This window comes from Planococcus citri, chromosome 4 (genome assembly GCF_950023065.1).
Source record: "Planococcus citri chromosome 4, ihPlaCitr1.1, whole genome shotgun sequence".
Taxonomy (NCBI): Eukaryota; Metazoa; Arthropoda; class Insecta; order Hemiptera; family Pseudococcidae; genus Planococcus; species Planococcus citri.
Genome location: NC_088680.1, coordinates 52536498 through 52564310, shown reverse-complemented (window position 1 = coordinate 52564310; position 27813 = coordinate 52536498). Strand labels below are relative to the sequence as shown.

At 33.5% G+C, this 27813-nt stretch overlaps 1 protein-coding gene and 1 long non-coding RNA gene across 5 annotated transcripts in view; one reads left to right on the top strand and one right to left on the bottom strand.

Annotated features, from left to right (window-relative positions):
- The window catches only part of LOC135846045 (RNA-binding protein Musashi homolog 2-like), a 211567-nt gene extending 184263 nt beyond the window's left edge, over positions 1-27304 (bottom strand). For all 4 annotated transcript variants that reach the window (XM_065365011.1, XM_065365013.1, XM_065365008.1 and 1 more), the window contains exon 1: positions 26821-27304. The gene's annotated coding sequence lies outside the window, so the exon portion shown is untranslated. The remainder of the gene's footprint in view (positions 1-26820) is intronic.
- LOC135843722 (uncharacterized) lies at positions 10408-12724 on the top strand. Its single transcript, XR_010558375.1, has 3 exons — positions 10408-10635; positions 10717-10771; positions 10853-12724. It is a non-coding gene; the product is annotated as an uncharacterized LOC135843722 (long non-coding RNA).
- Positions 27305-27813: the final 509 nt, after the last annotated feature.

The following is a 27813-nucleotide window of genomic DNA, read 5'->3' as shown; positions in this document are numbered from 1 at the left end:
TTGAACAAAATTGGATTTTTAGTCAATTTCCCTAAAAAGAGTGTCACTGACTTTATTGGGAAGTTGAACAAAAATGAAAAATTTTGGACAGTTTTGGCAAAAAACGCGATAATTACACCAATTTAAAAATAGTTAAATGAGACCTTGACAATTTTGGCAGAAAAAAGTAACATTTGTAGGATATTTTGAACAAAAATGGAATTTTTTGCCGGTTTTTCAAAAAATAACTTTATTGGCCATTTTGAAAAAAATTGGAAATTTTTGACAATTTTGGCAAAATAGCGACTTTATTGGCCATTTTGACAAAAATTGAAAAATTTTGACCGGAGTAGGATTTTTTGACAAAAATTAAAATTTTTAACCAATTTTCCCAAAAAAGTTGGCTTTATTGGCCATTTTACAAAAATGAAAAATTCTGGCAAAAAACGCGATACTTACACCAATTTATATCAAAATAATTATGAGGTCTTGATAATTTTGGCAAAAAAAAGTAACTATGCAGGATATTTAGAACAAAATTGAAATTTTTTGCCAATTTTCCAAAAAAGTGACTTTTTTCACCTTTTGACAAAAGTTGGTAATTTTTGACAATTTTGGCACATAGAGAATTTATATGGGCCATTTTGGTAAAAATTGAAAAATTTTAACCGGAGAAGGATTTTTTGTTAAAAATTAGAATTTTTAGCTAATTTTTCAAAAAAAAGACTTTATTGGCCAGTTAATTTTTGACAATTCCGGAAAAATAGTGACTTTATTAGCTAGTAGCTACTTTGGCAGAAATTAGAAAGATTTTTTATCAAAAATCAGAATTTTTAGCCAATTTAAAAAAAAAAAGATTTTATTGGCCAGTTTGACAAAAATGAAAAATCTTGGACAATTTTGGCAAAAAATGTGATATTTATACCAATTTAAAAATAATTATGAGATCTTGAAGTAACATTGGTAAGATATTTTGAAGAAAATTGGAATGTTTTGCCAGTTTTTCAAAAAATGACTTTTATTGGCCATATTAAAAAAATTGGAAAATTTTGACCATGAGCACTGTAAGCAGGAATTTTTGTCAAAAATTAGAATTTTTAGACAATTTGTCAAAAAAGTTGCTTTACTATCAACGTTGGCAAAAATTATAAATTTTGACGAAAAATGTGACTTAAACGCCAATTTGGGAAAAATCATGACATTTTAGCTCAAAACAGGAATTTTCTGCGCAATTTTGACAAAAATTTTACAGACAAAATCATAACATTTTGCCAGTTTTTCTAAAAGTTGAGACTTTTTGACAATTACGACAAAAAAAACAAGACCTATCAAGCAATCGAAGCAAAAATCATAACCTTTTGTATGTTTTGACAAAAAAGTAAGACTTTTTGGGCATTTACGACAAAAAAGTAACACAAAAGCAAACACTTTTTCATTTGACAGTTGAATATCAACAACATTATTCAAAAAAATTCAACTATGCGGTTCTTCGCAGCCAACATGAAATATGTCTTTATTTTATACTATAAACCAACCGAGGTAAAAAGCGTGTTAATCAGCATATTAGCGATGCACCGGAGCATTGAGCACGAACACGAGCGCCGTCTCTTGCACCAGGCAGCAGGCAGCAGGCTGTATCCGAATCTAGAATTAAATGGTTCGGAAAAGGCGAGTGCGGCGTAATGCAGCCGAGCATTCGCGATAAGTACGAGTTAATATTCGGCAAGAGTGGCCTTTTCCGTTGATGAAGAAACGAACAAAATGAGCCGGAATGCTCGATAAGAGAATGTTAAACTTGTCTACGCGCAAAGGACAAGGACGAAGGACGATGACGGTACCATCAGTTGCGGAAATTTAACGATATGGAATTAATTAAACACCCTCGCCACCCTGCCTTTTCTACTAAATGCAGCGCGGAAAAACAAGCTTGGGATGACGAAATTCGCCATTGTGGAAATATTAAAACTCGATAGTCGCGTCGGACTGTCATTTTGTATAGCGATTTGATTAATGTATTTTTAATAAGATTTTCGCCAAAATCACGTAGATACTACTATAGCTCGTATATCTATCTGCAGTATGTTTAAACGACAATTACCACTTTCATCTCGCACCCGTCACTTTTATCTGTGACCGCGCGTTTTGGTTAATCGATCCGCAATCGAATACATTATTAATGCTACTAATGGAAATTCGTAATTTTCACTTCGTTGTGGTCTATCGTTTGACTACGTGATTCTTGAAAATATTTGTATTTTGCCACAAATTACCTACCGAGAGTATATAAGATAATGGTACAGTTTCCTTTTTTTTTTCTGTTTTGGGGTTTTAATGATGTTGTATTATTAGCGGATAGAATGAGAGTGAAGGTTAGAAAGTCGAGATATTTTCAAGAACTTCCCAAATTCGTGTTTTTTTTTTTGTGTTTATAATTACTACATTATTACACCCTACGTAAGATTATACATATTAAATTTGTCAGGTTGTGTTTTTTAACAAGAGTAAAATTTTCCATTTCGGAGGGGCTGTTAGGGATGGAGAGAGAGTATTCATCTATTTGGAGAGCTAATCGATCTTGGTGTAATTGGGGACAATAGAAAAGTAGGTGTTGAACAGATATAGGTTCAGATGAGCAAAATTGACATGAGGGCTTGGGGGCTTTTAGGTAATGATGGTTATGTGTAATTTTGGTGTGTCCATTTCTCAGTCCAATGTGGCTGGGAACATACATAAACTGGATAATAAAGTGGGAATTTTGTAGCTCAAATAGTTTTTTAAGAATATTTTGAACTATAGGGTGATCAGAAAATAGGATAGAAATCAATGAACTTAAGGAATCACTTTGAATCAAAAAATGTTTGTTATCTGGTTCAGAGGTGAGTATATCACAGAGGCAATGATAAATAGCAGTGAGTTCAGCAGAGTAAATAGATGAACAGTTTGGGAGTTTGAAATTTGAAATTGCACCATTTATAGAGTAAGCATATTATCCAGAGTGATGATTTGGTATTTTTGATCCATTTGTGAAACAGAGGTTGAATTCATGATATTTTGATAGAAGTTCCAGATAGTTATTTTTAATTACTAATGGGGAATGACTTTTCTTTGAATAGTTATTTAAATAGTAGTCAATTTGGGGAGGTTTAAGCAGCCATGGAGGGTAGGATATCGGTTTTTGAACGAGAGTTTTGGGGTCTATTTGAAGATTTGTTAATGTTCTAATAAAATCAGAGATAGGTCCTTCTAAATGTTCAAAAAGCTGAGGGTTAGGTAGGTGAATTGAATATTGGAGTGGGTGAGAGTGATTGGTTGAAGCTGTTGTGATGAATTTATTTGTTATTAAAGTTCTTCTGAAGTCTGGGGGTGATTCTGCTGCTTCACAGTATATTCTATCAATTGGAGAAGAATAGAGGGCTCCTATGCAAATCCTTAGGGCTGAGTTTTGTATTGTTTTTATGATATTAGAAGTTTTATTAGAGATATCTGTAAAACATGGACTTCCATATTCAATTTTACTACGAATTAAAGATTTATATAGGTGCAGTAATAATTTACGAGAGGGATTATATTTAGGGTTCTTGATCATTTTCAAAAGATTTAGACGTTTTATGAGGTCCAATTTGGTTTTTAAAAAATAAGGGGTCCAGGTAAGCTTTTTATCAAAAGTTAGTCCTAGAAATTTAGTGGTGGATTTGAACTCTAGTGGAAGACTTTTAAAATTGAGTATGGGTTCTGGAGAAATCTTATTTTTTCGTGTAAAAAGCATACAATGTGTTTTTGACTCTGAGAAAGTACATAAGACCATTAGAGTTTGCCCACATTTCAATTTGATCAAGGGCTTCTTGAATTATCTGAATTGAAAGTTGGATATTATTTGAACGAAAGGAGATGTTTATGTCATCTGCAAAGATTCTCAAGGAGATAGGTCGTGAAATAACATTATAAATGTCATCAACGAGAAGGAAGAATAAAACTGTGCTTAGAACAGAACCTTGAGGTACTCCATTTTCTAGTTCAAATAATTCAGAGTATGTGTTGTTGAGTCTTACTCTAAATGTATGGTTGGTTAAGAAGTTTTGAATGAAGTAAGCCAGATGTCCTTTTAGACCAATGTTGTGAAGTTTTAAAAGAATTTTGTAACGCCAGGCTTTATCAAATGCCTTTTCAAGATCAAAAAAGACTGAAAGTACACTTTCCTTATTTTGAAAAGCTAAGCTAATTTCTTGTTGGAGACTAAAGAGATGGTCTAGAGTAGATCTTTTTTTTTCTGAAATCACTTTGATAGATACTAAGTGAGTTTGTGGAGTTTATAAACCAATTTAAACGTTTAATTACCATTTTTTCAAGTATTTTGCAGAGGACTGAGGTTAAAGAGATGGGTCGATAACTAGATGTAAGATGAGTAATTTTTCCAGGTTTTAATATTGGGATAATACTGACAGTTTTCCACATTTTTGGAAATGAATCAGAGGTCCAAATTTTCTAATTTGAGTAGATCTACTTTTGAATTATCTGAGAGGAATTTCAACATGTGGGGATGAATTTCATCTGGACCTGGGGATGAGTCTTTAATGTTATGATTTAGGGAGTGATTGAGTTCTTCTAGTGAAAACAGAGCATTGTAATGTTCTAAATTTTCTGATGAGAAATCTAATGGGATAGATTCTGCTTGTGTTTTTACCACTTGAAAAGCTGGACTGTATGAACTAGTTGCAGAAGTTTTGGAAAAAGACAGAGCTATGGCATTTGATATGTCATGAGCTGAAGATAATTTGGTATTTCCTTCAATTAAATAGGGAATTTCAGTTGGAATATAATTTCCTTTGAGTATTCTTATTTTTTTTCCACATTTCCTTAATGGAAGTACTTTGGGTAATATTCAACATGAATTTATTCCTACTTTCTCTCTGTTTAGTCAAGTTGATTTGGCGAGCAAAAGCACGTTTTTTTTTTTTTTTGAAGCAAATGAGGTTTTCAAGTGAAGGATTTTTCCTAAAAATTTTTAGAGCTCTTTTTCTTTCTTGGATTGCTGTTTTTAGTTCTTCACACCACCAGGGAACAGTTTTTTTTTTGAGATTTTTGTTGAGGATTTTGGGATGCTTTTGGCATTTTTGAGAACAATTTCCATGACGAAAAAAATAGACTAAAAATATGGGAAATATTCGAAAACTACGAAGAATTTTCCGCATACCTCATCCGTGAAAGAAAATTAGCGGTTTCGACGAGTGAAAATCTAAAAGAAAATCTCGTTTGAAAAAGTCATATCTGTCGTCTCTCTGTGTATGTAGAAAATTTTCAAAACAAATCCGCAAATTCTTCTCCAGCATCGCAGAAGAAAATACTCGACATTAACAATTCACGACGAAAGAAATTCCATCAAGAGCGAACCGCGTATAAAACTTTCCATTTTAAAACACCATTATAGATGGTACGTAATATACGTATAGTTATTTCATCTACATGGTAGAAATAAAAAGCCCTTTGAAATATCATACGTCTGGTAAAACTCATTCACAAACGATAAAAATCCATTCGCATAATCGCCATCACTTCAAGTTGAACGAAGTCATTCACGCCGCTATGGCACATCTCAAGTGACCTCACGACGATGAACTTTTCACTTTTCATTTCATCAAACGAGAATCATAGAGTAGAGCAGGTAGAAGTATACGATAATAGGTACCTACAGTACACGTATCGAATAACGTATTTTTTTTTCTCGTTCCCTAAGCGAGCTGAAATTTCCGGTAGATTTTTTTTTTCAGCAGAGCTCGACGACGAATTTTCACATACTCGAAAGCTCAACGTTGGTAAATATCAAATAAAAAATAAACGTCACACAATTCCAATCTATAAAAACACCCTTAACCATAAAAACGAGACTCGGACAGGGAGGCAGGGTCGAGCAATTCACTCGGGGTATATTTTCAAAAACATTTGTTTCAAATCGACGATATCAAAGCTGCGGCGCTTAATATTTACAACGAAAAACGAAAAAGGTCACAGCGTAAAAAAATTTCGAGCATCGAGCTAGAAAAACCTAACACCTGTCGCTTTTACGACACCTTGTCAAAACATGTCCGACGACAATGTTGGCAATCGGTGAATATTTGATGAACGCTAAAAGCTTCGCCGATGTTATAGAGCTATTAATAGCGAAAGTAGTTTTTTTCCTTATTTTTTTTTTTTTTTCGTTAAAGAAATGACAGATCCGTCGATGAAAATGTGCTAACACAATCCTACACAATATGACAACAAGAAAAAAGCTTCGACGACGAGCAGTATATATAAGAATATTCTTCAGGATGGAAAAATAATAATAATAAGGCTGGTAATTATCGAAGATTTCCTTTCAACCGCAATAAATTACCCAAGATGGAGGTATTTTTCTCATCAACGAGTAAAGAACTTATAAGATGATTTTTTTTCTGAATCGAGGATGGAAAAAAAATACCTCGTCGTAAGTTTGGAAGATTGCGTGTATCTGTCTCTCTCACTCTAATGGCTGATGAAACGCGCAATATGGAAATGAAGACGTTCACGCGAGTCGCGTCCCGTTTTACAGAAAAAGATACACTTTCGACATCAAAACAAGCCGGCGATTAATTTTCTTCACACAGCGGAACATGATCAAACGTTTGTAAAAACGTATCCATTCATTCATCTGAAAATAAAACCTCGCTGGTCCCGTCATAATAGTCGATAAAAAAGGTACGAGATGAAGCCAAAAATACCCGGCAGCCGGTCCATCCAGATGAAATTGGCGAAATTTTACAAATAATCCGCGTATATTCTACGTGTATAATATGTAAACGTAAACGTATATAAGTCGCCACTTACAATGTGTTATATTTGAATTTGTATCCGAAAGTGAAACCGGTTCACCTCTTCGTCGATTAGCGCAACGAGCCGGCGACTCGGCGCTGCGCGGGAAGTACGACGCGCGAATAATTAAACCCGATTGAACCAATCGCCTAAAAATACCGGTTTTCTCACAACACAGCTCGTCGACACAATACACACCGTTAAAACTAGGTTCGCTGCTCGCTCCCATGATTACACGATGGACCACGCGAGACACAGGGGTTCGTTACTACACATACGTACACAAACGTATGGGAAAATTTTTCAACCCATTGTAAACCAGTTTAGACCTTCTCTTATCGTAAACGCTACCTGTATTACGTTCGAAAAAGTTATCCATTTCGAATTGGTTTGGCGCGCGCGAAAGAAAAAGAAAGTGTTTTAATTGGGACGAAATATTTCGTAAAAAAATGTACGTCTATTTGCGAATAAGATACGTGAAACTGCATCTCTACAACTACATACAGTAGCAAAGTGCACAATTCAGAATGAAATCAGCCTGTTAATGAGGGAACGTGAAAGTAATATTGGAACAACGAGTTTACTTTTTCAGATAGGTACACCAACCTACAGAAATGCAGACTTACATCCTACAATATGAAGTCTTAGGGGAATGGACAGAATTAGGAACATCAGCTGCCCCTAGTTTTTGAATTGAGAATTTCGGTTGCCAAATTGATCAGTTGGGTTTTTTGGAAAAATTGAAGATGGGCAATGGGCATACAACCTTTACCCTCATTCCCTTCCCATCACTCAAATGAGAATTCAAAAGTTTATTATGAGAATTTTTGTAAACGTTTGTGACAAAGGTATAATGAAGGTATCCAGCAGTGTCTACCAAAATCAGGAAAGCCAAGTTCATGCTTTTTTCTAAAGCTTGTTAACCGAAAACAAAAATTTCAGTCACGGTTATGGTTAAAAATTCAACAAGAAATCCAAAATTCAATTTTTCCAGTTGAGGTTAAAATTTTGGTTAATGGTTAAAATTACAGTTGAAAATTTAAAAAATTTTAAAACTTTTCTCTGAGTTTGAAATTTTACAATTTTTTATTATTCTAAAATGATACCGAATACATTCAACTTACACTTGCAGTTTAAAAATTAAAACACTAGTAAAATAAAAAAATAATAAAAAATTCAAAATTTCAACAATATTTTCAAAAAACAATTCTTTATTACCTCCTATTACAGAAATATCATTTAAGATCGAGCGTTAATAGTTTAATGAGAATGATGCAACCAGTTTCAAATTTTTCAAACTTTCAATTCGCGTTTTTTTATGTTATCTGTTAATAATTTTTTAGATTGACATTTCAAATTAGTGAATCACTACAAATCACCTTGAAAAATACTGCAGATAAAAAGAAATGAAAAAACATCACTTTTCATTTTTTTTTATTTCTAACGAGTTTTTTTTTTCTAAAAAAAATCTATCCTTTAGCCTCCCCCCCCCCCCCATCCATCGTCAGGATGTCTTCAGATTTTAAAATTTTCTGTAGGTATAAAAGATTTTTTGGATATTTTTCTCCGTGAAAGTATATAAGATTTCAAAATTCACACCCTTCTCCCTGCCCCTCCCCTCCCTTCCCTTCCCATCCTTTCCCATCATTTTATTTAAAAGAATAAGAGAATTTTCAAAAAAAAATTCAAGCCACCTCTAACAAGGTTTCCACATTTCATTGAAATCCAGAGTGAAGACATTTTTTGTGATTTTTGGACCACTTTTTTGAATTGAAAAAAATTCGATGCGATGACCTGTAAAATTTTCATTTTTTTCCTTACTATACTGTAGATTTTAACAATTGTTTTCCAGAAAATTTGAAAAATTTTTCTGTATAAATTTACTTGTACCATTGTCCATTATAGCCAAAAATTTGATAAAACCATGGGGAAAATTCGCAATTTTGGATGAATTGAGCATTTTTCTTACAACTCGAGCAACCACTAACTGTTGAATTTTTTTTTGAAATTTCTCTCGTTCTTTAGAATAAAGTTATGGGAAGGAATGGGATGGAAAGGGGGGAGGGGAGGGGCGGGGAGAAGGGTGTGAATTTTGAAATCTTATATACCTTCATGGAGAAAATTATCCAAAAAAATCTCTCATTCAAAAAATTTTAAAATCTGAAGATACTCGACGATTTCTTTTGGGAGGGGGAGGGGCTAAGGGCCATCATTCGAAATCTCGAACTCTCTCATAATTTTCTTACATTTTGTAAGAGTTTGATTAAAAGAAGAAAAAAACGTAACGAACTAATTTTTGTTTCCATTCTCAGCAAAAAATTTTTATTTTGAAATTACAAAATACGACTTGAATTTTTCAGATTTGAAGGGCGTAGTTTTCTAGAAAATTCAATCTATCAAAAAGTACAATATTTTATACTTTACGGTAGGACCAATTTGGGAACCCAGGGGACCTATGAACTCAAACTTGAAATTGTCGTCCATTTTTATCAATAATTTTTTTGTAGATTATTCGAGTTGAATTTCAATCAATCAATCAATCAACATTTTTTCTCGAACGTTTATTTTTTTAATGGGTACCTGGGTACCTCTTACAAAATATGAAAATCTCACAACAGGATTTTCAAAGTGATGATTCAACTTTTTATGAACAGTAGAAAATGAGGCACAAAAACCTTCAATTTTGATCATAATTCGATAAAATTGCTGCTAATTTAAAGATACTGAGTACAAAATATTAAAGAAAATTTTTTTTTACAATTTAGGTCTCCAACCGCCAGAAGCCAATTACAGGAAAGACTGATTATAATTAAGGGAGAATAAAAACTAAATATCGTTTAATAAACTGAAAAAAAAAAGAAAAAAATATATAAAAATACAAAAATAAGGAAGTAAAGTGCGAAATAAGAAAAAAAACAGAAACAAAAAAAAACGATACTAAAAACAAAAGATAATAAGTAAGCATTAATAAATGGTGATCCATTAGGAGGAGAGAAACGATGGCTCACAAGTAACTCCCAATGCACCCATGCCCCCCTCAACAAACGCCTGAAGGCTGACCTATCCATACTAAAAATATCAGCATCTGCACATCTACAAAGAAAAGCATCTGAGATACCCATGTTTTTCATAGGAGACACTTTCATCCTAGATGTCTAGTAATTGCTCAAGGAGAATATTTTTTGTTTTGTCTAGAATGGATTTTTGGGACCCAGAAATTAATTTTTCCCAAAAGATTACTGTCATTCATTATGTATTGCAATGGATAACATCATTATAGGAACATCAGTGTGATTATTTTTCTTTTTTTTTCCAACTAGTCGATTTCAAATCCTTCTAAAAGTTCTTATTGTGTCAAGTCATGAGGATCAAAATCTCATTTTCATCCAAATACTTATTAGTAGAGATGGATTTTGAAATGACACTTAATATACTCTAATGAACATAGATGGGTACACACTCGATAAAGGGTAGGTACTTCCTCCCCCCTGCAAATTGTAACTCTGATCTGAACAGATTTTCATCCAAACCATAAACACTTTATCAGAAGAGATAAGTTTTGAAATGAAAAATTCTTTCTGTACCTAATCTACAATTTACTGAGAATAGACCAGATAAATATCAGTCAGTGATGGTCTTCAATAACGTAAAGTATATATAATTTTAAACAGAGAAGGGTTTTCAAAAGTGTAAAGGCACGCAGTTTACTTTGTTTTTTCACTTTCGTGACAATTTAATTTTTGAAATATGGTCAACTCTATCTTCATCCTTGTTCTTATAAATTTGAGCATCGTTATTTTGGTTGGATGTGAAGATGAAAAGATTGAAAACGTAAGGATGAAAACATACACTTTATAGTTGATTAAAGCCAAAATCGGTATTCACATTTTGATGCAAAAATACGGTTTATAGACGGAGACGGCCGAAACGTGGAAATACGTACTGGAGTTGGAAAGATTAGAAGGAAGTATGGAAACAGAGGTTGCTATATCTTATACGTGAACCAGTGGACGATAAACAATCAACTAAACACTCTGTTTTGTTTCAGTTAGTAGGCCTAGGAAGTCGTGTTTTTTGTACGAACGACTTCTTCCTTCACTCACCCCTCCAATAGTAACCTGTGAGCCAACACGAAGACAGCCCTTGAAGAAAGTGATTAAAACACCGAAAAAAAATGAGCCATTACGAAAACAGCCCACGAACGTGATTACAACACCGAGAAACAGTGAGCCATTACAAAAACAGCCTACGAACGTGATTAAAAATTCGAAAAACAATGAGCCATTGAGAAAACAGCCTACGAACGTGATTACAACACCGAGAAACAATGAGCCATTGAGAAAACAGCCTACGAACGTGATTAAAAATTCGAAAAACAAAAGATGGTTTTTTTGGTAAAATATACTTCGCAAAATGTTTTCAAAGAGACAAAAAAATTATTACAAACTGAAGATAATGGGAATTGATCAAATATTACCAAAATGCAATACGTCTCAAAGTTACTTATTTGCCAATTTCTCAAACAGCAAAAATTTTTGAAAAATACTAAAAAATTTACCGAATGTCACAAAAAAATTTTTACCCAGAAGTAGATTGAAAATCATAAAACTGGAAAATTGGCATGAAAATCACGGAAGTAATGACATTTTAGTGAAATTACCCAAAATGAAGCGAAAAATTGCACAAAATATTGTAAAAACCTGTTCAAGTAACATAAAAATTGTTGAAAGCATATTTGATTCAGTAATTTGAGCCAAAAATCGACAAAACCACTGTAAGAGTCATGATTTTTATACTATCTAACATTGTTTTCTAAAAATAACCCCAAATAGACATAAGCAGTGAGATAACCGCTTTACAAGTCATGATTCTCCGTTTAGCTAAGGTTGTATTACAAAAATTACCTCAACTAGATAGAGGTACTTGAGAATTTATAAAACCGCTTTAGACGTTATGATGCTTCAAACAGCTAACGTTGTTCTCCAAAAAGTACCTAAAGCCGGTATGAATTCAAAAAACCACCTTAAAGTTTATGATTCTTCATCTGGCTAACGTTGTTTTCCAAAAACCACTACAAATATATACAGGTACTTGAGAATTAAATAAACTATGTACCTTAGAAGTTATTAAGATTCTCTGTATAAATAGCTAACTTTTTTTCAAAAATTACCTAAAACAGATACAAATATTTAAAAAACCGCGTTAGAGTTGATAATTTTGCATCTGGCTAACGTTGTTTTTAAAAACCACCTCAAGTAGGTGCACATGAGTATTCAAAAAACCACATTAGAAGTTATGATGATCTGTACAGCTAACGTTGTTTTTCAAAAACTACCTATGACAGGTGCGAATATTTATAAAAAACCACCTTAGAGTTCATGATTCTTCATCTGGCTAACGTTGTTGTTAAAAACCACCTCAAGTAGGTGCACATGAGTATTCAAAAAACCACCTTAGAAGTTATGATGGTCTGTACAGCTAACGTTGTTTTTCAAAAACTACCTATGACAGGTGCGAATATTTAAAAAACCACCTTATGATTCTTCATCTGGCTAACGTTGTTTTTAAAAACCACCTCAAGTAGGTGCACATGAGTATTCAAAAAACCACCTCAGAAGTTATGATGATCTGTACATGCTAACGTTGTTTTTCAAAAACTACCTATGACAGGTACGAATATTTGAAAACCCACCTTAGAGTTCATGATTCTTCATCTGGCTAACGTTGTTTTTCAAAAATTAAAATTACTCCAAATGAATGGATATGAAAAAATGTATACAAAAATTGCACTAATTGTCCCTCCCCCTCCTCTCTTTCTATGGCCCAGGATTAGACATAGATTTAAGATGGTATAAAATAAGATTATTTTTTTAAAACTTTGTACAAAAAATGAATTTCTAATAAAAATAATTTTAAATGATGCTTTTTTTTAAACATTAGGAGGGGCCACAATTTTGGTTAATTCAATTCAACCTACAACTTTAGCAAAAATTTCACTAATTTTCTCCCAGCAACAAAACATTTTCAACGAAGAATACCTGTCATTGTCTACAAGATACGGTTTCAAGGTACACACGTGAGTATTTTTCAACTTGAACATTTGCATCAGTTAATCGATAGGATACACATAGAGAGACATACATGTTGACAATCTGGTTTGCTTTCCTGTTGGTTGATTCCGATGAGCTCTCGGCTGTAAACCTACTCGTTGCGGATTCGAAGGGTTACACAAAACGTGAGCGCAAATTTCAACTCATAAGCGTAATTCGCGGTGGAAAAATATCGAGATTACAACGTTTCTATAGTCGAGCACGTGGGTGTATAAAATTTAACAAAGATTACCGTGTGTTTGTGAAACCACGAACGAGATATATCGTGCTTCAATTGTCACAACTCTGCCGATACCCTCGGATGCACAATCAGAATATATTTTCATATTTACACCGAAGCCGAGCCCGAGCCCGAGCCCGAGCCCGAGCCAGCGAAATCCCAACGGTAAAATGGGGGTTTGTACTCTCTCATCGTTCGGAGTAATTTCCAAGATGGATTTTTAAAATCAATTACCACCCCACGACTCGTTAAATGTTCATCGGATAGACGTTTCAAGGTTGATAAAAAGCGAGCATGCGTACGTTTTTGCCACCATCACAACACAACCACGAAAGAGAGAGAAAGAGAGCGATCATTTTAACAAAATGAAACAACTGTGCACTAACGATAAAATATTTTCATGTAAATTATCACGACCTCGTAAAGAATTTTCAAGAAAATATTTCTCGTATTATGTACCAAGTTCCGCTTCAGACGTACAATAAATCTAAAATACAACACAATTCCCCCTCCTCTCAGCCCCCCTCGTTACGATCCAGTTTTTCTTTCAACGTAATTAGAGTAAAATACCACCAATAGAGTTTTTTTTAAAACACGAAATTATCCCCCACGTGTAAAAAAAAAAGTACAAAAATTATCTTAACATTTCGAAAAAAAATTCGTACGTTTATTTATAACACGTTGTTCTGCTGAAATGAAACGGTGGTACGTGTTACAGAATCGGTGTTATTAATGACGATAAACGAGTATCGTGTCAACGTTATAATTAAAAAACATGATTTTATAAATGAAAAATTTTTTCAAATAGAGTTGTACTCGTGAACCGACGTATACCTACAGATGAACTTCGGGGTAACTGAAGCTATTACCATTGTGGAGAATGTTTTCGCGGAATTAATCGAAAATGAATTTTTTTTCACCAGTTGTATAATTACGAATACCTACCTATACTACAGCTGACGAGAGGTCGAATAAGGTCAAGTTAATAGCGAATTGTAAGTTGGAAAGAATCATAGCGTTGGTGGCTTTCTCAGTTCGCTTCCGAGTTGGTATTTTGATGAAATTTTCCACTCGACGTGAAAACTGGCAACACTGCGAATTTACGAATATTTCTCGGTGTCAAAAAACTAAAAATTTTGTCACGAAAAATTAAAAAAATTGGCAATATTACACTTCTTTTGGCCTGTTTGTTATTATTTATATTAAGTTGACTAATTTGCCATATAATTTAAAAATCCACATCCGCGTCGCAAAATGTAAAAAATGAGCAACCATTTATAATATTTCTCATTTTCGTGAGATCTTTTTCCCTCGTCGGATAACACGAATGCAATCATTTTTGAATGAAAATTTGATAATTAACAACACTCGGTGTTTTTTTGATTTTTTTCCATCATTAATTGTATTTTTTAAATTTAATTTAGGTACTATTACATTTTATATTTTTAAAAAAATTACTTGAAATATATTCTCAGAAAATAATTTTTTAAATTTACGTTTACTCTTTCAAGCCTCTAAGTGAATACAAATTCGACGAGAAATGCTCGCAGCATGAATCTGTATACCATATATTTCAATAATTTTACGTATAAAAGAGTATACGATTAAAAGCACATAACAGACTACACGCCAAATAGAAGCTTTTACATACCATAAAGTTGAATGTTCGATAATTTACGTATATCATTCCTACGATTTTATTATCTACATAAATACTCGTACATACTTCCAATACAGGATATTTTTTTTTGCAAACTCGCGCTGCATTCTCCAGAGAGAAGAATTTAATGTAACTTAGGGCTGTTCTACCGAATAGATGAAATAGTTGAGAGAGTGTGGGGTGAATTTTCCTCTTTAAAAGGAGTATAAAATGAAAATATGTGTATTCATTTTTCAATATTATATAAAGTTTCATCTTTAAGCTTTTATTGAACGATATAGGTAGGTACATGCATTTTTTTAAAAATCTATGTAAGTGCCACTTAATTAAATTTTGTAGATTTTTTGAATAAAATGAAGAAGGATGAGGGAAGATGGTTGAAATAGCTAAGTAAGCTGATAAATTACTCATAAATACCTGCCATTTTTTCTACAACTAAACACGGAAGAAGTTCAACGTTCAAAACAAAAAATCAAGCCATGTCACAGCAAATAAGTAGGTAGTAGGTACCAGTTTTTTCTTGCCAACCCTTCCCCTCCCCCAACCATTGGTGATTCATTTCCAAAATTTAAAATGACATTGTGCAATAATAAGGGTTCGAAAAAGAATCAATCTAGAAGAAAAGACAGTGAAAAATTAAGAAGAAAAGTTCTCTAAAATTGCATTAAAAGGTAACAGGCAAGGGTCGTCTATCTCTCGTTTCTCTTTGACACAAGAATTGAATTGTGTGATGAAAAATTCTCAGTGCTACAAAAGTGAAAGGACATTCCTCCCTCCCTCCCTCCCTCCCATAAAAATAATTTCATTTATTGATTTGATTCACTTTTCGAAATCTTTCATGATACTCGTAAATTTCATTATGGTTACTTCGATAAGCTTTCATTGAGGAATAATTTTTCCCCAATTTAAAAGATGTTAATAAACAGAATTTTAAAAAATTCAAAGAATTACCTACTTACCTGATTAAATCCATTTTTCATTTGCATAAAAACTTCTAAATACTTGATTACAAAATTTGAGCCAATTTTGTTCAAAAAATCATTCAAAAGTACATAAAAGCACCTCAAACTGAAAGAACATGCTCATGCCTTATGACAAAAATTTCGGGAAGTGCAGTTAATTTTTGGATTTTGGAAAGTTTTTGGAAATACGAAATACGAAAAATTCAAATAAATTGTCAACGAGAAATTTTCACATTTTTCACATGTTTTTCTTTAAATGAGCCAAAGGAGCACAAATGGTAGTTACTTCATTTCAACTGAACTCTCTATTAAAAAAAAAAATTCTGAGCCATTCTGAAGACTCCAGTGAGTTTTCATTTCTTCCAGCTAAAAATGAAATTTAGAATCTAAAACTTTAATGATTTCTTATTGGTGTTCCTCTTGACCATTTTGGGCCCTTACTGAAAAATTTCAGAAATGCCACTTCAAATGTGAATGTATTGCCCCAGGGGCACTTGACATCAAAAACTCACAGAACTGGCACCACTGGATTTTACAGTAATGATCTATAACGATATCAAGAAGATCATAAATAGGCAGTGGCTAAACTCACAAGTAAGTATATTGAAGTTTTTTTGTAACTTCTTCTAGGACAATTTGAAATTCTTGGAGATGGAGAATCCTGAAGGCTCTAGAACGACCCAAAAGTACTTTTTCATTTCTTCAAATTGACTGGGTTGAATTAAAATGAAGCAAAATAAAGCAATCACACTGGTTCGGTTTGCTGCACAGGAAATTAGAAATTTTTCAAAAGGCAGACTTTTTGAATTTTTAAAATTCAGCAAAAATTCAGAAATGAATTTAATTTGTATTTTTTTTAAATCTTTGGTCACAGGGGTTTTTGAAGATGCATTTTCATTCCAATTTAGTTTTGTTGAATCCTGCAGCAGAAGTCAATTCAAATGATTTTCTTGTTAATGGAACTAGTCATAGGTACACACATCAAAATTTAAAACAAATTGAAAAGCTTAGAAACCAATTTTTTAGAAATATAACTTCGCAAATAGTCCTTGAAAGTCTAGAGTTTGAAAAGCACAGAGAGGGACTGAGGGTGCACACAGAAACAGACCAATTGGCAGTTGGTCAAAAAATCAATGTTTACCTTTTTTTTTTCATCAAATTTCCATAAGAAACTCTGAAAATTGAATAGACCCTCCTATAGATCCCAATTTCTAAGATTTCATAAAAAATATTTATAGACCCTCCCATAGATCCCAATTTCCAAGATTTCATAAAAATATTTCGGTTTTTAATGAATCGTGTAAAAAATTCAATCACTTAAAAAGTCAAAAACAGTACAAAAAACACAATATTTTCTTACTCAAAAATTACTCGACTTGAAAAGATTTATTCTTCAAAATATGAATTACTAAAGGGGGAAAAATGAAAAAAATATATTGAATTGCAAAAAATAGTCTGAAAAACTGTAAACACCTTTCCTGGAAAATTTCACTTTTGGCCAAAACTGATCCCTTTTTTTAAATAACTTTTCATTAAAGGCCCATAAAAAAAAATTGAAAAATTCAACAATCTATCCTGCATTTATGAAGCTACTCGAAGAATCGAAAGAGGCAGAGAAAGGGGAGCAAAAGATAAGTCACAAAAAGTACCAGAATACATATTAATACAGCTTTGAAGAAGCGAGACAGTGGTCTGAGAATTATTCAAAAAAAAGACTCCAAAATCATCAAATTTTGAAAGTTACTAAACGAAAAATTACACTAAAAAATGCAACTCTCTACCCAAAAAATAATTCTACATTCATTGACTACATGTTCTGATCGATATTCTCTAGCACATTTCGCAGCTGCCAAGGTAAATGCACCTACTACAGACGTTGGACGTTGAACGAGTTTCAATTTTCAACACATTCGACTTACGTGTTAATCTAATCTTTAATCGGTCTCTCCAGCAGTCAGTATCAGTGAGCGTTTACACGGTGTTAGTAAATGATACACTAAAGGTGTTCGAGTAAAGTACTCAAGGGTGCAATTCGTCTATGCTCCTGGTTGTTTATAATTCTTCGAATTTTTACGACCTCTGTAAACGTTACACATTGGTGTTTGATTGCCAATATTATGCATAAACACGATCGTAAAAAAAAAGAAATTGCAACATTGAGGATATTTTTTCGATCGTTTGTTAACCATATCTTTTCGATTTTTTCGTGCAAAATATTTTCATAATCTAAATTAAGAATAGGAACCAAAGTACGTATGTAGCAATTCGTAAACAGAAACAGGTAATTAAGCATTGTTGCAGTTGTAGTAATTTTGTGCTCATGCACGGATGTACCTAAACCTATAGTACGTATAAAAACGACGGTGGTTACTCGAAAGGGTTCGTACAGTATGAGCCCTTCTCATTACTATGGGGTTAACATTGTCGGTAGAGAAACAGCTGTGTGATGTTGGGGTTCTTCTTCGGCAGTACTGCACACTGTACCACTGTACAGTGTACAGGACACCATTTTGAAATGAAAGTGATTTATGGATTTGTAAGAGAAGCGACGAGGTTAGTGATCTTATACATATACGAGAGCATGGTTACGAAGGTAACGGAAGCTCGTACGAGTACGCAGACATGAACTACCGTTCGAATTTACTGCACTGGAGGACTGGATGCGGCTGCAGTGTATAAATTTATCATTATGTTGGTATTTTATACTACCTACGGTCGCGATAATTCGATTAATTTCAGAATAGATGCGAGGAAGTTTGTTGACTGCGAGTGTACGTACGAGTACAGATTACCGTGGTTTGTGAGGTGAGATGTGCATGTAGGAGAGGACCGGAGTGGGCGTTGGTGTTGGATGATGTTCATTTCGAATTATTAAGGCGAAAATCGTGGTTTTTAAATGGCCTACGATGGGAGAAGAGAAGAATGGAGGATAAATATCGAAATTTACATGTAAATAATTTTGTATCAGAGACCATGAGGTGACACGAAAAGCATCGTGATGTGAAAAAAAAACACGAAGAATTCTAGAAGAGGCAGCAGCATCCGCTGCTGGGTGCTCTGAAGGTCCTTTTTCAATTTGGAATTATGGATACGGAATTTCTCACCATACTTGAAATTGAACAGTGCCAGAAGCTCTTCGAGATCGATAAATTTTCGAAATTCGTCCAAAAATTAAAAATCCTTCACAAATTAAAATTTTATTGCTCCTCAAAAACTCAATTTTACGATACCTACCTAACTACCGTACGTTCAAAAAATTAGTACAATTTCTAGAAACAACACCAGCCTCCAAAATTCTCAGCAATAAAACCAACTTCTTCATTCCTCGTTTAATATTTAGTTCAGTCTAAACAGATTGTATAGAGATGGTGCACAAGCAAAGCACACGTTTACGATCGATTGTTTCGATATTGTCGCTGAAGTAAGCTCCCTTATAATACAAAAGCGTACATTTGAACGAAAATATATACGGTAATGCTTTTCAATAATCGTGGCTGGAGCAAGAGCAAGCAGTTGGTAAAGCGCACAAGGGCTGATGTACTACAGTGACTACACACTACACACACACAGGCAGATGGTTTAATATCCAGTTTTAGACCACTAATCGTGCACGTTCTACTTATTGTCTATCAGCTGTTCGTTGGTACTGCAGTCTGGCTAAACAACTAGATACTAAATTTGCTCCCAGTCGTAAAATTTTAATAGCCTTGCGAAGGCTTTCCGATCCGAAATTAGGTGTTAAATTATTAACAACTTGATTTAACCGGTGGTTATATCCTAGCTTCTTCTTCCTTTCAAACTATACACATAGAATAGGTACCGACGTGTACAACGAAAGCTTTTATATATTCAGGCAACGCTTCCCAAAGAGCTTCGGAAAGCTCATTTGTCTATTTTTCGAGCCGATCTATTGTTACGATATCCATCTTTCAATTACCTTCGTCGTCGATACCTTAAAGTCTCTTGAAAATACCTATAGAGATAGCTAGGAACGCGCCCGGCCTATTTTAGCATTATATCGTCGTTCATTGACGTATTCATAAATAAAAATATACGCTCTCTGGTTCGAGTTTGAAAAAGATGAAAGCCATTTGGGAACATTAATTTTTTTATGACGTTAGTGCCTTTACACAACAACCTAACGTGCACTTGCCTACCCTCCTCGCGATCTATTACAACCTCGATATAACTAAAAATTCACCATCGATGGCGTGCTTTCATTTATCATTTATATTTTTTATTCTTATCAGTCACGACGACTACGACTACGACGACGATTCGGGTACTCAATGAAGAGCCGAATAAATGAGAAAGGCAAGGCGTTGGATAAATATCGGTGACGCTGACATGCCCCTATAGAGTAGAAAGTCTTTTTCCAACACGAATACTAACAATGGAATACAAATCTGATAAATCTTTTTGAAAAATGTCAATACAATAATACCTCAGAAAAAAAACTAAACGAGAATAACTAATATTACAATTTTGGTTCGAGTTTGCGAAATGAAAGTATTTGGGTTTTGTTCTATGGATGAACAATCGTTGAAAATTTTTTCTGTTTGTTTACCTACGGAGATTATATCTGGAAAACAATTTTTATAAATTCGAATGCTTTGAACTATAGATAGAAGTGAGATAGATATTGTGTTTCGGTAATTTCACATGAGGAGGTTTAAAACTACCTACCTACGTGAAATAGGAAACACAAACAAGCACAAAGTATCCAAGAATGGCTTCTTAGAGAGAATCTTCGATTACACTTGACTGTGGTAATTTCTACTTCGATGTTCTTTATGAAAAAATTATACAGCTGAGACTTATTCATAAGGATCCAGAAATCGGACTGACAAAAAATAACCCCCCCCCCCCCCCCAAAAAAAAAATATGCAAAAGAAATAAGAATGAAGTAAAATATCTGAAAAACGTTTCGTTGCCTGAGAAATGTGAGAATACCCAACCTGCATATGAGACAAAAATGCAATTTTGATCTAAAATTCCAATTTTTCCAAGAATTTGGGAACAGGGCCGTTCAGATGGGAGGAGAAGCAAGGGGAAAATTTGCTCTAGTTTTTCATTCTTTGACGAAGTGTTTTGAAAAATGATTCAAAATTTACTCAATTTATAAAATTTCAAATATTCCTCATGTTCTTTTTAGAACTGCTTACTGGGAATGTTTTCTCAAAACGTGAAAAAATGAATATTCAACAGTTACAAATTTCAGTTTGAAAATTTTAGGGCCAAGTCCGCAGGGAATACAGTTTATTAACCCTTTGGAGGTTCCCTAGGTTTTCGGGTTAGAAAATTGAAGTGCCTTAATGAGTGTGATAGGGTACCTCGCCCAATTGGCCAAACCACAAAAAAGTCGAGCTTTTGATGAAAAGTTTTATAGGAAAATGAAAGTTTCCAAAAAACACAAATGTGACATTTCCTAAAAAAAAATTGAATGTATGCAGAATTTTTTTTGAAAAAATGAACCAAAAACATGTGTCAAAAACATTGAACAAAAGCACTCTTTCAAAAAATGAAATAAAAATTGAATTGGAAAAAAATAAAAAAACAAGGTTGAAAAAAAGTCATCTGGCAGTTCACAAATTCAGCGAGAATCAAATCTTGTTGGCAAAAATGCCTTTGTTTAAAGCATGAAGAGAAGAAAAATCTATGTCGCTAAGAGAGGATTTTTTATCAAGTCATAAAATCTTTTAGGAAATCGAGCCGAAATATGGGACAAAATTTAGCGAAATTGCGAGCTTTCTGGCAGGAGGTAACTAATTATAAAACATTTTCGCCTTTATTCACGAGATGTAGCATAGAATTTTCTTTCATTTTGGGAAAAAATGAGTATTTTATCACTTATTGGAGTATAGGAATATTAAGATGAAGATGAAGAGAAATAGTGAACAAAAACACAAATCCACAGCGTAAACGAAATGAAAGACTGAACTCGTAGATGAATTTGGATTTTTATTTACTATTTTTACTATTTCTCTTCATCTTCATCTTCATATTCCTATACTCCAATAAGTGATAAAATACTCATTTTTTCCCAAAATGAAAGAAAATTCTATGCTACATCTCGTGAATAAAGGCGAAAATGTTTTTATAATTAGTTACCTCCTGCCAGAAAGCTCGCAATTTCGCTAAATTTTGTCCCATATTTCGGCTCGATTTCCTAAAAGATTTTATGACTTGATAAAAAATCCTCTCTTAGCGACATAGATTTTTCTTCTCTTCATGCTTTAAACAAAGGCATTTTTGCCAACAAGATTTGATTCTCGCTGAATTTGTGAACTGCCAGATGACTTTTTTTCAACCTTGTTTTTTTATTTTTTTCCAATTCAATTTTTATTTCATTTTTTGAAAGAGTGCTTTTGTTCAATGTTTTTGACACATGTTTTTGGTTCATTTTTTCAAAAAAAATTCTGCATACATTCAATTTTTTTTTAGGAAATGTCACATTTGTGTTTTTTGGAAACTTTCATTTTCCTATAAAACTTTTCATCAAAAGCTCGACTTTTTTGTGGTTTGGCCAATTGGGCGAGGTACTCTATCACACTCATTAAGGCACTTCAATTTTCTAACCCGAAAACCTAGAGAACCTCCAAAGGGTTAAAGACTGGATAAAACATCACCAACATTAAAACATCATTAAAAAATAAAATACTCGAGATCTGGTTAATAGCTTTCAATTTATAATCGTCACATGGATTTTACAATACCCAAGATATGCCAAATTTTCTTCTTCGTGGAAGTACATATTTAGATAGAAAAAAATAATTGGTTACAATATTTCAACTGTTAGAAGTGAAAAATTTACCTCTGCGTTTGAAATAATTCTGAGCAAACTGCAAGAGATTTTTGATTATGAAATTCCTCGCAGAATATTAATACCTATACATTTTTTCAAAAAGAACTTTTCTGGCCAAAAAACGGGCATTTTGAAAAATCAGCAGAAAATTATTTGAGAATGGTTTAAACAATGCATTTTTTAAATTCATAAATTCAAATAAAAACAATATAATTTTTTTCCATAGTTAGGTATGAATAATTCGATTCATTAAAAATTTTGTAAATATTTTATATGCGGTACGTAGGGGGATTTTGAGGTTTACAGAAATCTGCACTTTTGAGGCTAAAAAATGCTAAAATATGATTTTCAATTCGACTAGGTATATTTTTCATTAATTTCTAAAAAAAATTTTATCAGGAAAACAATTCAATTTTGATGAATAATTTAATCAATAATGAAACAGTTTAAATTCAGATAGAATACATTAAGCACATTTAATTTTCAATTTAAGGATGAGATAATTGACCTTTCAGTGAAGGTTTGATGAAGTAATTCAAAGGAGTGGATGAGGGGAAGTTGATATTCGGGAACTAAAACTTTGATAAGTACGTAAACTGCAAGGCACTAAAAAAATCAGACTTGGGTCAGAACAAACTTCCAAAAAATCATGTCCTCAACTCCCCCCCCCCCCCAAAAAAGTAACAAGAGTCAAAAGAAATTGTTCAAACATTTCTGATTTCATTGGATGCAGTTATTTAAAAAATTTTGACCTTTGACATCTTTCTTTGGGCCAGAGGATGGGTTTTATTCGTTTTAAATATAAAAAATGAAAAAAATTGTAAAAATATCAGATAATGCAAGTTTTTTTAAATTTTGAGGTTGCGAATTCAATCTCTCATGAGGATTTTACGGAGCTGAAATTTCTTCCATGTTCACCTGAGCACATTTGACCACTTTTGAGACCTTTATGTGTTCAAAATTTCAAAAAATTGCAAAAAAAAAACACTTTATGCGTTCAGCACGAAAAACCCTACCTATTGCATCCATTTACAATCCTGCACCCCAAAACACAGGGATGAAAAGCTAGCCGAAAGCTTAAAGCCGAAAGCTGAAAGCCGAGCAGATTTTCGCACTAAGCCAAAAGCTAAAAGTTTGCAAGTTTCATTTTTTCCAAGCTAAAATCTAGCCAAAAGTTTCATTTTTTTTGGCTTTTTTGCAGAATTGAATTCTCTAAATTCAGAAGAACTAAAAAAATGAAAAAAATTGCATTCAATTTTATTTTAATGCGATTTAATGAAATGAAAAAAAATAATAATAATTCTAGTAATGAATATTCTCCACTATCACTAATAATTATGAAATCCATGTACCTGATCTAATTTTTAATTCCCTTTTTTGGTAATTGATGGTGTATCAGCTAAAAGTTTGAAGTCAAAAGCTTAAAGCCAAAAGTTTAAAGCTAAAAGCTTAATGAAATATAGCTGAAAGCCGTTACATTGAAAATATAAGGGAAAGCCTTTAGAAGCCGAAAGTTTGGCTAAAGCAAGCCCTAAAAATCGAGATAGCTGAAAGCTAAATCCAAAAGTTTCAATTTTGAAATTTCAAAAGCTAAAAGCCAAAAGCTGAAGTTTTATTTTAAGGCCTTTCATCCTTGCCAAAAAATGAGTTAAATTTCATTTTTTTTTTCATTTGGAAAAAAGCTCCATTTTATAATAAAACAAGTACTAATAATTTCATTTTTAAAAAAAGGTAAGTTCCCAAAAAAATGACCTCATTTTGATGGCTGAAACAAATCAACTGCCAGGAAAATTTGTTTACAAAACCTTTCGTTCTTCCACCCCTCAGAAAAGGGTGAAATCGATAATTGATTCAAAAAAGGACTGTTCAAGTGAAAATAATCGAATCCTTCAAATTCATTTTTAGAAATTTTCTCCAATTTTAACAAACAAAAAAACAGAAATTCTGAAAATTTGATTTTTTACTGCAGAGAAGCGAATGAAAAGAGTCAGATTTTGAATTTTAAGGCTTCTTTTTTGAGACACTTCAAGTTTAAAACAAATTTTTCGTCAGGCATGCTCCTCAGATTTCATAAAATTTTGGAAAAACTTTAAAATTGAATACTCAAGTGTGATTCTTTATGAAATTCTTACAATCTGGAAGGAGCTGGTCCTCAAATGACGATAACTGTACTTTTATTGCAATAATAATAGGCTACCATAAGCAGGTAATATTAAAAATGTAGTTAATTAAATAATTTCATAAAAATGTTCATCATTTTAGTCGATTTAATCCACCAATGACCGCAAAGAACACTCACAATGATTGAGTATTTCCTGAATAATTCAGACCCAGAGAAATCAATTTTTTCTTCTACTGAGACAATTTTATAATCAGACATATCCATATAGAAAAATATAACACGATTCCAACCCATCTGACTAAATTCTACTCAAATCCCACCCCAAACAACGTAAAAAAAAATACTCTCATACCACAACAACGAAACCCTCTCCTGCAATTCAACACAAAAACGTACCCACGTTACCTCCCAAAAAACTGGCAAAAATCACGAACAACTTTTATTGCATAAAAATTTACATGCATGCAAGAGCACCGACAAAATATCGATTCGTACCGCCATCCATCGCCTTCACCACCGACACAAAAATATACCCACACGAGGTATGGTACTCTATAAGTTAGAAGTATAAAGTCGTTTCAAAACCAAGGGTTCGTGTTAGCTTAGCGGTGTAAAAAGAGAGGCAGCCGAAGCCGAATTTCTTAATTTACTAAAATAAACATACCCGACATCGACACGGAAATTAGTACATACCGATGATTTGAGTAATACGAATAGGAATATAAGAGTAAACATTTCGTATATCCTTTCACGTACGTCTATAAAATAAAACCAAGACCAACGACGACGACGAAGACGATGAGGAATTATATTCAAGCAAACGCTGTCAACTACTCAATCAAAACAGCAAGCAGTACAGCAGCCTTCGAGGTACTCGTGTAACGTAGACCATGTGGCGACGACGCCTGTCCGGAGAAGATTCATCATCTAGCTAAAACGTCAAAACCTCGTATATATATGGCATAATAATATCACTATAAAGGTGCTGCATTGCAGCAGAGTGTACTTATACACCTCTATCTTGGTACAGAAGGGTTGAAAACTTCCAGCTACGGTTACCGGAATTAGCGCTAGGAAGCCGAATTTGTACAGTTAGGTAGATGATGAAATAAAAATGAGAATGAGAAATTGGAACTATGCTCTGATGAAGATAATACCACACGCACGAGCTCGATTTATAAGCTTAATTAAATACTTATAATGATAATCAGCAGATGGTGATCGTATCAGACTAGTTGGTCGATGATACGGAACACGATGGAGTAAGTTGTGCACTACGTGGAATCAAAAATTCCTATATTACACAACATTATGCAAATTTTTCAACGAATTTGGGCTTCGAATGAGTTCAAATTGACAAATGTTGCGATTCGGTTCTTATTAGAGAACTTTTTGTGAGAGATTATCATATTTCCGGATTGGTTAATTTGCCAGAGAGTCGAAAATTACGAATTACACAGACATACAGATGAGAGAGAGAGAGTAAATTAATCATTCGCTTTTCGCGTACCTACTACGGTACCATAGTCTTTTATTCAAATATTTACTCCTTAGTGTGTAGGAAAATACGTTACATTTGGCAAATTTCAATTAATTACGTCGTTGAATACATTTAGCATCACAAAGCACTAGCAGCCTTTCTATTTGATGAAATTCTCTCGTACATAATCGAGTACGAAAAGCACTGGGTACCATTTTACTTTGAACAAATGAACCAACCCAGGTACATAATAAGTTAATAACGATGGCAAAATTGTATAAAATATTACGTATAATTCCTCCAGCCATGTTAATGGTACAGAGTGAAGAGTGAAGCTCGCAGATATTCAATTTTAACCATAGATACATAATAGTTACACCGAACACCATCGTATTTAAATTCGACAAATTCATCGTATATATATCGAATAAAATCGAGAGAAAACATTTCATTAACACGATTTTACTTCTACTTTCACCATATAAAGACTATGATACAATTACTCGTTCACATCGAAGAAGAAGCAGAATACACCGGTAGGAAAATTACAAGTCTAGATTGTTCGGCATTGATGACGAGAGGAGGACAGAGGGACACAAGGGCAGACATTTTTTCTCTCAGCATCGAGCCGGTAAAATGATATAAAAAATAACTTACCAAAATAAATAAAACAAAGTTCGATCAATACGGTAACTGGAGTTGTAAATCTTGCAGGCGACGAAATTCGACGATTTTCACTTCGAGATGAAAAATTCAAGGGTAAAATTCGTGTACCACACTAAACCAACTCGAGATTCTCAACTTACGAGTATACTCGACTCGAAGAAGAACCAACGAACATGAACAAAAAAAATCAAACTCAAATTCGCGTATAACCTTTCGATAATGAAAAATATATAAATTATTATATATTAAACTGAATAACTTTTTTTATTTGGAAAAACAAGAGAAAAATACAACGTACGACGAAAAACCGTTTCAACCATGGAGGGCGAACAACGAAAACTAAGAAAAAAAATGCTGGAATACAAATTGCCAGCACGAAGCCGCGGAACGATGCGTGTTCTGATTGCTCGCAAAGACAGGGCACATCACGAGTCGTCTAGCACATTGTACGGCTGCGCGATTACCATGGCAACTGCAGTTACCACACTAGTTCCTCTAAAGAAATTGTAACGAAGGTAACCTCCGAGAATAATCGCATAAACAAAGAAAATAATGCTTCCGTTTTGTTTACTTTTTTCCCCTTAAATACTTACTATGTGTAGTTATTAAATCCTAATCGTATGTGTCCGAATTGCTCTTGCTTCGCAGCGTCATTAAAAATAAAAAAATTTCAACGATCCACAAATCATGAATAAGTACGAAATTGTCAACCGAATTGTTAGAACGCGGCCCATGGAGGTGGAAGAATTTGTGGACGAGTTCGAGTTTTCGATCGGTGGTTCCCAGTTCGGGTTCGGGTTCCCCAATTGACCAGTGGCGGTGCAAAATGGGAATTTCACCGTCTATGGCGTACATTTTCCGGTTCACAAGATACCTGGCTAAATTGCATTATTGCAGAAAATGCAGCAATGCAGTCGTCAGTCGTCTAAACAGCTACAGAGTACAGACAGCTGAGCTAGAGTGTTTATTTTTGTTTTTATTTTT